Below are 17,926 nucleotides of genomic sequence, written 5' to 3'. Positions count from 1 at the left end.
TAGCGGCTGTCAGGGAGGTGACACTTTGATGAATGGTGCGGAGTAATCAGGGCTGGGCTGTGACAGGCTGCACTCACAGCCTTCTACCTGCCAACCAGCCCAGTCACACACACACGCACACACACACACAAACATAGTTACATAGACACATAAACAAGTGTGTTTATATACATACACAAATGCTACTGTATATGCACATGTACAAACACAAGCTCCTGTAAATATCCCCCGCTACCGGATGAACTACGTCATCAAACTCCCCTCATCCTCTCCCCCTGTATCTCAAAGCCCTTTCATACGAGTTTCTCGCATCCCGCTCTCCTCTGCCATGCCGTTGTGATTTTCAACGCCACCTTTATTGACATAAAAATGAAGGAACGTGCTTTTCGGGAGATGAATTAAAATGATAAAGTGGGTCGAGTCAGTGTGAGAGGAAATGACAAAGAGACAGAGAGATTTGGGGTAAGAATTTGCAGAGCTTTGTTGTTTTTTTAATTGCTGGTGAGAGACAAGGTAGCCTTAATTAGTCCTCGTCTCTCTCCTGTTGTTCTGCAGGGTCATAATTCTGTGACTTTTGACTAATTAGTCAACTGCTGCCAACTAACTCATACTTTCCCCATAGGATCAGAATAACACTTGGTTTGGTGAGTGGGAGAAATTAGGCAGTTTGGTAAATTACACCAGTTTTCCATTTTTTGTGTAAGAGAGGTTTTTTTTTTTTTTCTGTCACCAATTTAATTGTATCTGTATTTCCATGTAGATAATGTCAATTTAAAATGCCCAAATGACCAAAAAATCAAGCCACTGTTACATGCTGTCCTTGGAAAGAAACCACAGCAAATATTGTATTACAACTCAAACACAAAATGGAAATCATTACTTCTCAGCGAGCTTCTAATGCCTCCAAACCAGCAAGTAATGGGAGGTTGTAATCAAATAATTTCACTGAGGTTTGGGTTTCCAAACAGTTTTCCACTGATTCTATCGACAGACCACAGTCTGGCCCTTAAGAAAGGAGACAGAAGGAGAGGCAGAACAGACGAGAAGAGAGGGAAACTGGGGGAAAGAAACTTGGACAAGAGGAGAGGAAGAGAGAGGACATGACTGAAGAATAGAGGAGCTGAGAGGAGAGAAGTGGCGGGGTGTGTGTAGGTCCTCGTCTTCTGTTTTTCCCCCCATAGGGAGCCTTGGCCAACATAGTGTATGTGGGACCTGCTCACAGAGTCACTTTATGATAGCCTGTCTGAGTACCTTCTGTAAAACGTCAGAGAAAGCATGAGCCTGGCTCGAAAGCACCATCCCTCCTCATCCAAGTGTTCCTCTCACTGCAAAAAAAAAAAAAAAATCCTCCGTCCCAAACCGTTTCTGACGTCCTAAAATCGCATTTTGCCACTGCCAATGGGGTGAGATAATTTTCCCAAAGCCCACATTTCTAGAATTAAGTGTAATTTTCTTAATAGCGCAGTGATCGGTTAAGTTCTGTTTGGTTTCTTGATATTTACACTAATGTACATACAGAAAAGAAATATCCTGAAAAACGGTATACAAGTGTCATTATCGCAGCCCATTAACAGATTTAAGAAAATTCCTAAATGAGACTAAATGACATGTTAGGACGGACATTTTCAGCTGTGGTTTCAGGCTCATTGCTGCACATTGTTGCCCAGTACGGGAAATGTCCAGCTGAAATGAGAGGTGCATGTCTAAAAGAGGAGGTCTGAAAATGCATTCAAACATATTACAGTCCAGATATTTTAAGCTTATTGTGATTTGATCGTACTGTTCCAGATCATCAACTTGCATGAATGAATACACAAATAAACATATGAAAGAACATTGCAATTAATGACTGAACGAATGAATGGACTGGGAGAAGGATTCACTCTTTCTCTCCCTCCTTTCTTCCTCTTTCTCGGAGGAGGATTCCCTGCCAGGTTGAGTGAACATTGACGGAGTAACACTTATTCTCTCCGTCACACCAATGGAAATCAATTGGGCGGTAATTGCAGTATTTGACCCCTCTCCTGTCTCCACCACATCCCATCTCCTCTCTGTCCATACATTCTCCACACTCTGACCATAAAGATGAGGCAGAGACAGTCAATTCATTTTATACAGCAGGCATTTTCCCCTAAACTTAACAAGACTCTGGTGATATATTTCATCAGCCCTGATAAAATCCGAGAGGCCGACCTAAGACAAACAGGAAAAGGAGGAGAGGAGATTGCGGACAAAGTGAACAAAAGCAGGAAAATGGGACGGTGAATTAAGATGGAGATCAGTTTACAGAAGCTTCTCATTACAGCTGCCATCTGCGGGTATTTCTGTGTGTGTGTTTTCTTTTATGTGTTTGGGTGGGAGATGGCTGGTCAGATGGGTAATGAGTGACCCTTCCTCCCTGGCATGGTTCTGCTGTCACACTAATATTAATCTTCCTACATCACCCCCTCTCTGTACCGACAGTAGGCCTCTGGGGGCCACAGACACATGTACACACACACACACACACAGAGAGAGAGAGAGAGAGAGAAGCACTGATGCATGAGCGAGGTGGCAATGATGAATGGAGATGTTCTTAAGATCTGTTTAATAAGTGTTAGGCAGCGCCCCTCTGAGAGCAATGGGGAGGAAGAAGACATATACATATCTGCAAATGGAGCCCAACTCACTAGGGCCTGAATTACAGCCCATTTGACCGCATTTACACTGCTCACGAGAGCAAGAGAAGGGTGCACAGGAAAAAACAGAGAGAGGGCTACAGTGTCGGGATATGGTAGAGCGTGAGGGTTTTTTATTTTTATTTTGCAAAGATGCATTTTTAATCTCAGCAGTGTGTCAACTAATATTCATGACTGTACGATGTGACAGGCTTTAGTGTCATCCCACCTGTTGAATCTGTGTGTGTGCGTGTTCGTGTGTGTGTGTGTGTGTGTGCGCGCACAATGGTGCTGGGAGGGGTTGAAGGTGTCACATTAGGAGTCAACTTGACAGTCTGTCAAGATTACCCAGACAGAGGTGACACCTCAGACAACCTGCTAATGACCATGTACTGTACATATGGCATTAACACGTTCATGTCAGTCAGTGCATATAAATGCACTCTAACAGTTTGATTCTAACGAGATTAATGCAGATGTCATGCAAACATCTTCTGCAAATTATCAGACCTGGATTACGAATCAGTTTTTTTAACCACTGTGTTTTGCTCTCGCATGTAAGAAACAAACGTCAGGGAATGCAAAGCGATGTTTGAGAGGTGGGAGAAAAAGCAGGGTGGTGACAGCGGATTTTATGTTACATCTCGCGTGTACTTGGAGTTCTATATTGAACTGCAATTAATGCCCGTTTTCATTCTGGTATTTTTCGGTGCTTTTTTGGTAAGCTAACACACGTCCTTACAAACATGAACCACATCAAACAAATCCTATGAAGAATTCGTCAGCTGCTACTGAATCTTAATCTGTTTTAAACTGCAGCATTCAGGCTGCTGTGTGTGTGTGTGTGTGTGTGTGAGAGTGTTTGTGTGTGTGTGTGTGTGTGTGTGTAAATGTCCTGGGTTTGGAGAAGTGTTGGGACACCTCTCTGTCATGCATCCTTTGTAATCCAATCTCTTCATCTGCCAAACAATCTGTATTTGCATGTCTTTATCTTCTCATCCATTTGAGCCCTCTCCTACTTCGAACCTTCGTACCTGTCATCTTAGGCCTCACCTCTCAGAAGTCGCTCTCTTGTATTTTCTCTACCCGTTTCTCTCTGTTAAGAGCCTGGTCATGGACGCTTGGGCTCTGTGTTGTCTGACAGCTGCTGCTGCGTGCCTTTTTTTCCCCTCTCTCCCTCCCTTTCTTTCCCCTCTCCTCTCCTCTTTTTTAAACACGCGTCCTCATTTCTAAACTATCTATCATGCTGGCAGGGCCAGTGGGGCCTTTAAACTGTGGGATTGGCACTTTCTCAGCTGCTGAGCTGGAAAAGGCGACTGCTTGCAGACGGAGACACAAGCGGTGGGCCGGCCTGCTGCAGGCAGGAGGAACAGGAGGTAGCCTGTCTGAACGCAGGTGGACTGGCGATACTCCTCCATCCTGTGAGTGTGTGTGTGTGTGTGTGTGTGTGTGTATGTGCCTGCAAAGCTATTGTGCTAATAGTGATTCAAGCACTCCGCTTTTTGAAGTTGTTGAGATTTTGCCATTGCTGGTGGTAAACCCTCAATCTCAAACTAGAAAAGTTCACCAGAGTGAGTTGTCGTCTTAAGAAATTAATTAGAAAGAAAGTCGAGGGTTTTGAGATGGGACTGTGAAACCGAGTGTGTGGATTCGAGGGGGGTTGTCTGCACCGAGTTGACAAACTCTGTCTCACTTGGGAGTGAGAGGTGTCTGAAAAGATGGGAACTGCTGACAACATCTGTGTGTGTGTGCGCGTGTGTGTGTGTGTATGTGTGTACGCGGGCATGTGTGTGTGCGCATCGAGATGCCACATTTGACAAACATGAAGAAATAACAATGCGGCGCTGTCAGCGGGTCTTGTCCCTGGCAGGGGGTTGGAAGCGAGCACAAAGTGTGATTTTCTCAGACGAGCAGAGAACCCGCGATGACGCCTCATATCGATTTGCACACACACTTAAACATGACATGTGCATGCCTGAACACACACACTCGCACACGTACCCACCAGAGCCCTGGTATTGAATCTGTGCATTTACCAGCGATGGCAGTACCCCCAGTTGTAAGTGTAAAGAAAACAAGAAAAAAAATGCGCAGCCAGAAGTGCTCTGGCGCGCGCTCACATATGTCCTAATGCTAAAGGCCCATGTGTCAGCATTAGCACCCCATCAAATATGGTCTGTTTCTCATCCACCCATCATCTCCCTCACCTCCTCTCAATATGCTTTTCCTCTCGAGACCCCTACCCTAAGCAACACGTTCCACCACCACACAATGCTCCCTGCATCTTCTGGCACCCGAGTGGTCACACCATTGCCTCGTCATCTCAAGCAGAGGTGTGAGGGGATGGAGCAATATGTCCAGGAAGAACACATCCATCCGTCCTCTCTCAGTCTCACTGTCACAGTCAACAGTTGGCAGTCTGTGCCACTTGGCTGTCCCTGCTTTGTCCCACAATGAGGTTATTTTACAATGAAAATAAGAGACACAGGCACTCTGCATGGCAAATAGGGTCATCAAATAGGGACAAAGTGATGATAAAACACTATGTGATTTACCCATTGTGGGAAAAAATAGTAGTCATGATAAATTCACTCAATCCCGTTCGTCGGTATTGGTTTGCCTGAACATTTAAGTGTTCATGAGAAGCCCAGAACATGTCACCACTTTGCAAGCGTGGCTACAGTATTTGTCAGAAGTATTTAGATCAAAATAAAAACTTTTTGACTGCAGGAAAGAACCAGCATCCAGAGCTTAATGACTTCTGAAGATTCATTTCTGACGAAGAGCATTTCCATTCATCTGCAGAGAAGTGCACTCAAATCAAGAGAATGATTTTGGAGACATTTTTTGTCACTGTGATTGCATTTAGAGCATAGTCTTCTTTTTTTGTTGTGTGTATTTCGAGGTCTGCAAAAGAGTTGAAGGTTGTGCAGAGTTGATGTTGACCTTTTCTGGTCCGCCAGTAGAGGGCGGTCTGTCCTCAGTGGTCCATCCTCTGTGTGTGTGTGTGTGTGTGTGTGTGTGTGTGTGTGTGTGTGTGTGTGTGTGTGTGTGGTTAATTTCCCAGCACAGTTGTTGTTTTCTTGTACTCTAATTACACCAGGGCACACAGGCTGCCTCCTCCTTTGTCTACCTCTTGCTGTTCTCTGTCTTTCTCTCTATTTCACTCTTTCTCTCACTTGTATCAGGTGGAATAGATAATAGTTTGGGCATAGGGCCGTGGCATAACATCTGTGTGTAGCCCTTCCTGTCAGCCACTTAAAGTTCTGGAAGTTTACTAGTAAACAATACTTGGTGGAACTAAAATTACCAAGTAATTTGCAGCTGTAATTAAGTAACTGTTGGAAAATGTAAGTAGACCCATACTTGATGGGAAAATAAGTCCTTTAAGTGCTCTGTGCCGGAGTTCTTTTTGTGTTGTGACTGAGTTCTTTGTATAAGAAGTACGTAAAATGATTGTTTTGATGAGCCGATGTATAAAAAGTTCTCTTGAGCAGTGATCGTCAGTATCTTGTTTGTAAAGAGAGATGACTTCTCTTGTAGTTTTCAGTTTGGGGCTTGAGCTCAACATCTGACTATGTAACCTATAGCCAGAACTTACAGTATGGATGCAAGGTGTCATGTGTGAGTCACCTTTTTGTCAGAAAACACAAGATGATGCTTGCAGTGGCTAATTAAAATAAATTAGCCTTTTACACAAGTTTTGCTTGTACTTTATTCGGTGAAGGGAACATAAATTTAGAGGGGAACCTTTAGTTCAGTCTGGATTCAACAAGCAGCACTTGGATTTTCAGATTTTGTGCACATATTTGATGTCTAGATGATACAAATCTAAAATTTCTGTAGAACAAATTCATCCTTTCACTGCTTCATCTTTGACTACTTTCCTCTGAAAACGTCCTGTAACAAATAGCCCAAACCATGATTGGATAGGCATCTCTAATTACATAATTTTCTGTATTTGCCATGTATTTAGCCGTGAAACGCTTAGTTTGTTGATGAAAGGAAAGGTTGTGTTTGTGGGTATGTGTGCCACACAGTGGACATGTTTATAGTTATCAAGTTGCCAGAGCACCAGGTATTACTTAATGTTAACTCAACGTGTGCACATTGTTCTAGAAGAGTGAGATTCAGGGAACTGTGCGTGACATTGCGTGAGTCACCCTTTCCCACAGTTCACTAGAGTTCACTCACCATGACTTTGAATACAATTATATGTAAAACAGGTTTTTCTGCAGACTCTGTCAGACATAAGTCATTATTCTCAGACTTCAATCATATCACCCTTATTGTGATCACACCACACCTCTATTATGCCTTTATGACAGTGTATTAACTAACCCCTATGGCACCCAGACACTGGTGTTTATATTAAATATGGTAAACTGATATATCTTGATAAGATGCAGGTCTTCAGCTGCACAGTGAGTGAACAGTCTTGTATCTATATAGAGCTTAATCTTGTGCATAGCATTTTAGCATTGTAGAACAAGAAAGTCTGAAATGCTGTGAAATATATGACTTAGGGTTGTTAATTGGTGGTCTTTAACTTTCTTATTTCTAGAGGCATAATGGCTGCATGTATTCTACACTCTGTGTTAAAACACATTCTAGTTGTGTGTGTGTGTATACATGTACAGGTGTTCTGGTGTGTCTGCGTGGGGACATGCTCAGGATGAGGGAGACGTAAGATAAGAGTCTGCTAGAAGCATGTTCGGATTGCCTTCAATTAGTGTGGTTCAGGAGAGACTTTAGGGGAAAAATTGGATATAGATTGGCACTCCACTGGACAAGACAGACGGCTCACGATGGAGGGTGTGTGAGTGAGGGAAAGTGAGGTTAATGACAGTCTGCTCACAGGCAGGTAATCTCTCTCCCTCTCTCTTCCCCTCTCTCTTTGGGTATAATCAGTTTCCTCTCTCTTCTCCCAGTCGTCATGATAATTATTCTAACAATTAGCTTCCTCCTCTCTCCACCACAGCGAACTGTCCCACCGCTGCCTGGACTGCACTGTTTCTACCCTGTTCAGTCCCCGTCTATCCCCTCCTCAGCCAGGTGTTTCTCTCCATCATCTCATCCTATCACAGTCCGTATCAGTCAGTCCTCTAACGACTGTTTAATCTGAAAACAGCCCTGTGTTATAAAAAAAAAAAGGAAGGAGCCACTTCGGTGGAGGCTTGTTGCCTCAAGTACCAGCGAGACGATGGCTGGATCTGAACTCTAAGTTTGAGCAATAGATCAAACTGTCCGAGCAGGGGTAGTGTGAACCTCCAGTGTGTGATGCCCACTTTGTGAAACTCCTTGCTTGCATGTAGGACAAGCTGTTGGCAACACAATTTGTCATGTAGGCGTGTACTCTTTCACAGGTTAAAACACTAGCTTGACATTTTGGGAAATATGCATATTGACTTTCTGGCAGAATTAGATGAGAGAATCGAGACGTTCTCTGTTTTCCTCTGTTTCCAGTGTGCTAAGATCAGCTAACTGGCTGCTGGCTGTAGCTTTTTATTTACCATACAGATATGAGAGCGTTAAAGATCTTCTCATCTAACTCTTTGCCAGAAAGCAAATACATGTATTTGTCATGCACGTGTAAAAAAATAGTTAGGAACCTGGTTGTGAGAGTACTTTATGAACATATGGATGTTCTTCAGGTGTAATCAAGTTGTGCAGTCCCAATTGCTTGAAATTATGCAAAAGAAAGTTTTGGGGGCTGATGGCAAAATGGCAATCATTAGCCAAGCTTGTGGTGTGGCTCTGGGAATGGCTATGTCTATCGGTTGATCTGTCTAGCCAGCACTTTGGCTCAGACTGAAAGTCGGCAATGAACACTGGCATTAAATTTTGTAAAGACATTCATGGGCCATTCGAGGATGAAGCATGCTGACTTTGGTGATCCATGTCTTGATAACTGTTGGATAGAATATGATGCAATTTGGTGCCGACATTCATGGCCATTAACTGAACTATCTAACAACTTAAAATGTGTGAAAATGTGTTATTGGGGTAGTCAGCCCGCTGTGAACAATATAACAGTCATAACTGAGTCATCATCGTAATCTTGATGTTCACAGTCAACACATAGTCACTTGCATGCATACACGTTTCTTTATCTCTGCCTCTATTGTGTATTTTATAAGTACTGTCCACCATTCCTTTGGCAGGGACTTCCAGATAAATACATTTTCAATTAATTAGTCTTGTCCCATTCTGAAATGAAGATGTTCCTTATGTGGACATATAAACAAGTAAAGAAATATGCTGGGTCTTTGACTAAGTGGCCGCGAAAGGAAATAGGACGAATGACCAGTTAAGCCCATTCGCTAAGAAAAATCGCAGGTTGTGTGTATTTGTGTTCATGTGTACGTCTGCACACGTGTGTCCAGCGTTCAAGTGTGTAACCAGGCCTGTTAGGTTGAAGCCCAGTGCCGTCAATCAGGCAGGATGGGGGTGGATGGGGGTGGAGGGTGGGTGGTGGGGGGTTGGTATGCAGATACTACTAGCTGTCAACAGACCACAGGAAAATGGATGCCTGAGAAAGCCATAACTATGATAAATTCACTCCTTCAATTCTCCAAGTAGCCCCCTCCTCTCTCTGCCTCTCTTCTCTCTGGCGAACACATTCTGATAGACATGCATGCAGTTCACACACAATGGCCCCCTCCCCTCGCCAAACTCCCGTACACTATCTCTCCCAGGCCCCCTCTCTTCCACCAGCAGTCTGTGAGCGTGTGACTAATGTATGCGGTAAAGCTGCTCGCTACCATGGCGCTCACCAGCCCACCACCACCCCGATCGGCCCATCCATCTCTGCATCCGCGCCGGAGACCGCATTCAAATAAATTTGTCACTGTATGTTTATGAAATATTGATGGCGGGAGAGAGGGAGATGAGGAGTGAAAGGGTTGGTTAGGGACAGATCAAAAGGTTTAGCCGGTGAAGGAGGCAAGAGCCAAGTGTGAGGCTTAAATAAAGACATGAAGTCTCAGGACTGCTGGGAGACGTTGGAGAGAATTCAGTTACATCAAAGCTTCAGACTGCCAAAAAACATTAAGATGCAAGCCTCAAACCATTGGTCAACAGAAAAGTGAAGAATTGCAACATTTTATTGACGCTCACATGTTGTTAAAACTAAGGTTTTACTCATTAGCTTAAAAACTTAAAGGCTTTTCCTTCCAAATGGCAAGAAACATATTTTCTCACTTACTCTTAGTGCTATCAAGGCATATAAATGTTTTCCTTGTGTTGGCCCATGGTTTGAGATCCGTCTGCCTTGACCCCATCACAACGGAGGTGAGCAGATTGAGTTTGTAGTGCTCAAAATTAGTTTTGATCAATATTATTATTTTTCAAAATAATTTATTAATAGTTCAGATATATTCCTGATAATTGACCTAAATTGGTGTTCATTGATTTTGGTCTATGTCTGAAAATGTTGGGACAGTGTGTAAAACTAAATAAACACAGAATGCAGTCATTTGCAAATTAACTGTGCTCACCAATAATGGCTTTACGAAGTGTTCCAGAGTCCCTAACAATGTCCTTTAAACAGTCATGTGTTCACAAAGTGGTGAACCTCGCTCCATCCTTGCTTGTGAACGACTGAGCCTTTCCAGGATGCCCCTTTCATACCCAATCATGATGCTATCACCTGTTACCAATGAACCTGTTTACCTGTGAATGTTCCAAACAGGTGTTTTTGGAGCATTCCACAACTTTCCCAGTCTTTTGTTGCTCCTGTCAAAGGTAGAAATCCCAGAGGACGATGTCTCAAAACCTGTAACTAAATCATGGCTGGACATCATTGGAGGTAAACATTTTTATGAGTGAACTGACCCTTTGAGTGTAATTTGCTGTGACGTAGATCAGTGTTTGTGCAAGAGAAAGCTGCAAACCCCCTGTATCAACGAGAATGGGCTGTTCTGTTTTAGCAGCACAAACCTTGACGTTGTCCTAATTAAAAGCGCAGTGATCGGAGTGGTCAGGCCCGAGACATTTTATTCCACAGAGGGAGCTGACTGTGACTCATACAAGCACAGAACAACCAGAGTCACGTCCATTGTGTGTGCATTTGTGTGTTGTGGGTGTTTGTGTGGTACATACCAGAACACAAAGGTCACAAACATCTCATATGGGCAGAGGAATGATAGGAATTCTTGGACAGTGAACTAATGCACTTTCGTAATGGCGATCTTTGCGCAACTACTTGTCAGATATAACTTACCCAAACATACTAGAACAGCAGAGTACAACTTATTATGCTGGAACCCAAAATATTGCTTCTAGTAATCTGTGTGCAAAGGTAAGAGGCCGTTTACTGCGTGCAGTTATTGACTGTTGTGATTATGTGTGATTATTGTGTAGTGCCGTATGATAGGCTGGTCATTGTCTGCTGTTCGGTCATGATGGAGAGAGGAGAATGAGGAGGCTGTCAACAATATTGACTCATCTCGAGAGATGCATTCCTTCTTTCTCTTGCCTCTCTGGTAAACACATGATCCTTGTTTTCTCTTCCTCCCTTCCACCAAAACCTACAGTATCTATCGCACCCCCTCCGCCTGCCTTGCTGTTTTCCATCCATCTGTCTTTCCTTCTGTCCCTCGGCCTATCAACAAGATGAGTCACAGGCCTGCCCGTGTCAGGGGCTAAATGTTTAGTCCTCTGCTTTTAGCCCTTCAAGCACAAATACACGACGAAAACGATCCAAACTGGCCAAACATGATGATGCTGGAACTTTCCACCCTCATCGTGAGCAGACCCATGCTGTATTTGGTCAGAGACAAACACAGCGTCAACAACGTGCTCAAGACATTTTGTGCTTATTGTGGATGTGAAGATCCTCAAGGCCACTGAAGAGATAAGACTAATGAATGATGTTTAGCAGGAAATAGGAATGGAGTTATCTGTCAACCGTGTACTTGATGATTTCAAAAATGAGTTTGCCTATTTGATTCTTAAAACACAACAGCAGTTTTTGATGATTAGGAACCCGCTGGCAATACTTGGAGATACTTAAAGTGACTAGAATCAGTGTTTTTGTAATAGTACTTTGTCAAATGGCAATCTTACAATTTGAAAAGGGTTATTTGTAGTGATAAACCTCAGCTTTAAGCGGCCCACAACTTTGCTGTGTTGGTTCATTCTCTCTCTCTCTCTCTCTCTCTCTCTCTCTCTCTCTCTCTCTCAAAATGTTTTTGGCTGCAGCAGGCAGGCAGCTGTTCACATCGAAAAAGCTCTAAAAACTCGCTGTACACTACCTGCTCAGCACCAAACGACAGACAGACATAGTCACGAGGAGCTGGAGCACAAAGTGGAGTGTCTGGCAGCTGCACAGCCAGATATTTCCCTCAGGAGTTGATGGAGACCAAAAGAGATCTGAAAAAAAAAAAAAACAACAAAAAAAACAAAAAAAAGTGAACGTTGGACTTACACTGACCACATGACCAGAAACACGACTCCAAATTAATGGTGATGTTGTTCCATAACTGCAGGATGATGATACGACAGGGTTATGTTCAAAACTTGTATCTGGCCAAAAAATCTGTTGTTGCAGGTTTAAGATGAATCCTAAGGAACATTTGTGCTTATTCCAAAATCAGTAATATTAGTGATAAATCAGCACACCCTCCCCATTATTGTTCACTTTGAGAGATACTGTTCGGACTCACTTGAGTGGATGTGAGTTTTTGCATTGAAGTGGGTCACAATGTCAACAAAACATGTCGTCATGCCGTGAAGAGGAGAACTGGTTCAGTTTTAGTTCTTGTATACATTCATCATTCATAAGTTTCTTCAGAAGGTTGAGTGTTGAGTCTTTGTGCCTCTGATCTATCTCCAGGCCACACACACACACACACACACACACACACACACACACACTGAGACCATCTGAGAATCAAGTGGATCATTGAGCTTAAAACATTTCACATGACCAAACTATTCAGATATCTGCTCATAGTATCTTTTTTTCCCTAGTATTTAAAGTGTGCTTTCCTATATTTTTTAATTCACCTTCTCTACATATTTGGCTGTTTGGTGTGTCTGTTTGTACTTCGCTGTTTTAGTGACTTCATTCTGGGCGTGCACACTGTTGAATTGATCGGTGTCAAAGGGTGACAGATCAGACCGTCTGGCTGGCTAATATATTCTCTGTGCATATTTCATCTACTTGTGTGCGTGTGTGCGTGTGTGCGTGTGTGTGTGCGTGTGTGTGTGTGTGTGTGTGTGCGTGTGTGTGTTTTGTGGGTGTGCATTGCATTTTATTCCATCTTCTTGTTTTAACTGTGGATACTCATGTGTATTGTAGAAAGACTTGACCCCCTGAGGTGCAGGTGTGTGTGCGTGTGTGTGTGTGTGTGTGTGTGGTTGTGTGTGTGTTTCTGGTCCGCCTGAGAGACAGATATAGCGATACCGTGGACGCTCGTAGGTCACGGCTCTCTATTATCTAGACAAGGACTCTCTGTCACAACCTCAGTCTCACTCTTTCTTTCCACTTCTTTATTTATCCCTTCTTCTCCTCTTATTTATCCATCTCTCCCTCCTCCCCCAGCTGACGCACACGCAGACGTCCCCGAGTCCTCCCTAAATCACTTTTTGACAGAGAGAGGGAAAGAAAGGAGAGATAGAGAGAGAGATAAAGGGGCTAGAGAGATAGATAGGGGAAAAAGAGAGGGATGAGGGTTTGAGCATACATGGAATGAACCTATCAATCCAGGGTGCCTATTATCCCGTGTGAAATGCCTCTCGCTAGCAGACGCCTAGTTAGTGTGCCTGTTCAAAATTAATAAAACGCCAGCCCAGTCTGGGCTGAGACTGCGACAGGCCTGGTTATTGATTAAGTCATGTCACAGGAATGGAAGGCTCTGCCATTAAAAGTACAAATTATGCAGCACGTTTAGCCATGCCTCTTATTCATGTAGGAGACAGGCAAGAGTCACTGGAAGAATGGAAGCCTGCTCCATTTTCTTACATTGTCCAGTGTGCCTCTCTCTCTCTCTCTATTGTATGGGCCTTTTGTTGTATTTAGGATCCTAATAGTGTGAGCCTTTGTGAATGGAGAAGGTTAGACTGCCAGTGTCTGAAAATGGCCCGAGACAAGACAGTCAGAACAAGACAAAGAAGAGGGAGACAAAGAGCGATCACTTTGTCGTGTACAGCAGGACAAAGAAAGCTCATAGCGTAGTGTAGAACACACAGCGAGCGAGAGATACAGTTAAACAGATGATGCACCGATCCTGGAAGTACTTTTTAGGAGTCAGAGCTTCTAGTGAAAAGAAGCCATTTAATCATGTAACAAATTAAATGATATTATTTTGACACGCAGCCAGATGGCACAGCTTCTCTCGTCTTCAGCGTGAAGAGTGATGGAGAGAGGGGGTGAAACAGGGAGAGGTTGATGGAGGCTCGGAGAGGTAAAATTAATTTGTCGGGAGTACGCGTGTTGTGAGCTTCCTATGTCGGGCGCTCGGAGTCAGCGCTGTGATGTGCATGCAGAGTAACAAGACAGGAGCAATGTGTAAGGCTTCAATCAGCAGGCCTCTCGCCTCCTGTTTCCCTGCCTCACACATGGCTCTGTGGAAGGAGGAACATAGGTTGATTTCCTCTTTTAAGTGTTTGTATGTTGAGGTGGTGGTGGTGGTGGTGGTGGAGGGGTCGAGTGTGGGGGGCAGAGAGAGATGGATAGGAGGGAAATGAAAAGATAGGTGGGTAGTGTCAATAATTTATAGCAAGTGCCTTGTGTCAGAAAGGGCAAAAAGAGCTCTACCCTGGGATCCTCAGGCCACCGTGAAGCTTGGAGCTTAAGCTCTCGTTAACACACTCTATACTCACACACACAGGCACACAGGCGTGCACACACACACACACGTGCAGACATAGAAAACCAAAGGCATATGTAAATGAGCATTGGCACATGCACACACATTCACAGCTGCACAGACACACAGTCACAAACATGCACGCCACAAAAAACAGCCTCACTTCAGTCAACTGGCAGGTCATTAATTTCATGATGCAAAACCAGAACACTAGAGATGAAGATGGAGAGAGAAAAAAATAGCGGTGTGTGTAACGGTGTGTGTCCTGATCCATCCAAGAAGCATCCGCCGAGCCCCTTAAGAAACCCGTGTTTATGCATTTTAAAATCTTTTTGTTGTCGTGGTTGTTATTGTTGTTGTTTCCAAAGCGCCAAAACCGTTGTGACGACCTTTCAGATCTCAGATGTAAGAGGAAGGGAGCTTTTCTGAGTGGCAGCTTCTTTGTTGTATGATTCATTACCGATCAAAACTGAACTGGGGCCTGGGTCTTCTCTGACTCTCAGGTGGACAAATTCTGTCATTTTTCTGTCAGAGAGGTTTGTCATCTGATCTGTGACACATCTGTATGTCGAGGCACCTAAAACAGTCGTTTGGGAGGATCCAAACTGCTGCTGGTCCAGAAGAGTCAGTCAATAGCGGCATGATACTCCCAGATTTTTTTTAGCTTCTTGTGAGAATAGGTACAATAAGTGAGGGAGGGAGGGTGGATAACAGAGGAATGTGAGTCCAATTAATCTGTTAATTGGGGCTATTATAGAACAGATGCTGGGGAATAAAAGGAAAATCTCCTTTGCCTGTCTCTCTCTTTGTTTATTTCTACTTTTACCTCTCCCTCTTCTAAAGTACCTTTGGCAATCAGTGCCTGTTTTCCCTTTTCCTCTTGGCTAAAGAACCAGCCGTAGCTAATGGCACAGTGTATGGCAGGCAGACTGCCCCCTTGGCACAGCCCGCTGGAGGAGCAGAGGGCTTTGAGATGGCACAGAGCAGTAAAAATTGTTAGCTGAATAAAGAGGCACTGCAGGGAGGGATAGATCGGCTTTATGGCTCTCTGCATACACCCAGGTGTTTAACTTATTGTGGATTAAGTGGCAAACTATGAAACGTCTTGTGATTAAAATCCTACAAAGTGTCCATTATGTTTGCATGATCTTTTCTTCTCGTGTGCCACTTTATATGTGCATGCATGTACAGTACAGCTCTCCTTGTGACTTTGGGCTGACTGGTCTTACAGCCCCCCAGACATTAGGTGGAGAAGAAGGAGGAGGAGGAGGAGTGTTGGAACGAGGGAGCGACAGAGGGGTAGAGAAGAGGGGGCGGGGGGTGGTGGGGGTGTGAGAGCTGAATCAGCGGGAAGCTTCGCTAATCGCCGCGGCTCATCTGTTAATGGAGTTAATGAAGAATGGGAGCAAACCAAATGCGCTGAGATGAAAGAAGTTCCACCACACTGCATAGGCCACTGCTCTTTGTGTGTCTCCAGCACACAGTCACATAGACACCAACACAATCTTGTGCACACACCAGCTTTCTGTTCCTTCACATTTAACTTTGCTATCCCATGCTGTTTGCCATATTTTCAGCAGTTATTGACACAAAACACTTTGTTTTTGCACCCTATCGCACCTATATGCACATTCTGCTACTTTCGCACTCTCCCCTCCACACTCCCACTCTCACATACGCACACATTGCACACTTTCCTCGCCCATCCTCTTTCCATATGTTTCTTTATTTCGCCTCATAAAGTGTGCAGGCCCCTCTTTAGCCCCTCTGCTTTTCCCTGGGGAGGAGATACACTGTGATACCGCTGTGTTTGCGCGGGAGGTGAAGAGATATTCAGTGACGCCATGCAGACCTCTCACCCAGCTGATAAAGCTGATGGGTTGACAGGTCCCCGTGGAGACACGCACACAGCCACTGCTCACTTGTTACAGGCTCAGTAGCACTTATTAGCAATCTATCAAACACTTGTTATTGACACAGCAGTTATCGTTCAATCAAGACACAATTTTGGAAATCACTCCCATCAATCAAACATTCAATGCATAATTCAGATATTGCCAGAGAGCCCTTAGGTCTGATTGCTTACATTGTGCCCTGAAGAAAGTTATATAATGGCTAATTGGACTAAGAGAAACAGTAATGTATGTACTCACAACACTTTGGAACAGTAATTTTGGCACAGAATTTTCTCTTGGGGAGGGGGGAATTAAAAAGATTGCTGTGCTCGAGGCCGTATTTGGATTAGTACCATTATACCTTTCTCTAAGCAGTCAATGTGGTCAGTGCCTGGAAATGCAGATAAATTAACCAAAGTATAGATTTTACTGACATGCACGCAGTGAAAGCTCATTTTCAGGAAGAAATATCAAAGTCTTTTATGTGAATTTATGTTCAGCTGCTTTTCAGCGGGATTGGGAAACTTTAAGTGGCATTGTGTCACCTCGTAACACCTTGAGGGAATGAAGCAATGACAGTCCAACCAATACTGGGTTTCTGGGGTTGAGACCAAGGAATGTTTGAGTAAAGCTATTCTGATAAATTGGTTAGGCTGATGTATAGGTAAATGCAGATATATCTGTATCTGTGTATATGAGCATGGTCTTATCTAAGCAAGTCAAAGGACGATCAAATTATTTATACAGTACACTGTTAGGTACAGTGTTGTAGTTTCCACTCCATCATCATCATTGGGTCCTTACCCAGTCCATGCTCTCTAAGAAGAGGAGGAAAGACTCCCCAAAATCCTGAGTCTGTGAGGAAATTGGAAAGAAACCTCAGAAGAGGCAATTCAAAGAGAGATCCCCTCTACAAGGATGGCTGGGGGTTCAACAGGATACAATTTTTATTTTTCTTATCTTTTTTTAAGATGAGATCATGTGATTCAGTAGTAGAGTGTGTGATCTTTTGCCTCCTACCATAGTCATGCACTTTTTGGCCCTTGCTTAAGTTCCCATCTTGAGAGAGGCTTTGTGTTTTTAAAGTGCATGTCTTTGTTATTGTACATACAGAGCTTTGTTTATTGACACAAAGTTCATACGGACAGACAGTCCCACCACAGTTAGTTTGTATCTTGACTCTTTAGGTCTCAAATGTGAACAGCGTACAGGGGAAAAAAGCAGTTTATGAGAAAAGAATAGTGTCAGTGCATGTTTTTTATAAATCATCTTTGTGGTATGTGTTTTTTTTTTTAGGTCTTGTTGCCTTCAGTAACTTCAATGTGCTATTAATCACATCCAATCACTAAATGTTGCACCCACCGCCCGTGTCACTCTTGAACTCATCCCCTCTCTGTCAAAGTATGGACAGAGGTGGACTGGGATGCTGCTGAGGTCTGACTGGACTTGCTAACTGGACGTATCATTGCTTTTTCTACAACTTCTGGTGGAGTGCAATCCATCTTTTTAACCAAGTACTCATCATCCTTTTTGCATACCTTACAGCAATTTGCACACT

General features: G+C 43.6%; 1 protein-coding gene across 1 annotated transcript in view; it reads right to left on the bottom strand.

Annotated features, from left to right (window-relative positions):
• Positions 1 to 14,226, bottom strand: part of LOC143326695 (protein NLRC3-like) — a 206,867-nt gene extending 192,641 nt beyond the window's left edge. The window contains exon 1 of the mRNA XM_076740502.1: positions 14,223 to 14,226. The gene's annotated coding sequence lies outside the window, so the exon portion shown is untranslated. The remainder of the gene's footprint in view (positions 1 to 14,222) is intronic.
• Positions 14,227 to 17,926: the final 3,700 nt, after the last annotated feature.

Source organism: Chaetodon auriga, chromosome 10 (assembly GCF_051107435.1).
Source record: "Chaetodon auriga isolate fChaAug3 chromosome 10, fChaAug3.hap1, whole genome shotgun sequence".
Taxonomy (NCBI): domain Eukaryota; kingdom Metazoa; phylum Chordata; class Actinopteri; order Chaetodontiformes; family Chaetodontidae; genus Chaetodon; species Chaetodon auriga.
The sequence above is the reverse complement of the archived record's forward strand: the minus strand, read 5'-3'. Positions and strand labels throughout refer to the sequence as shown.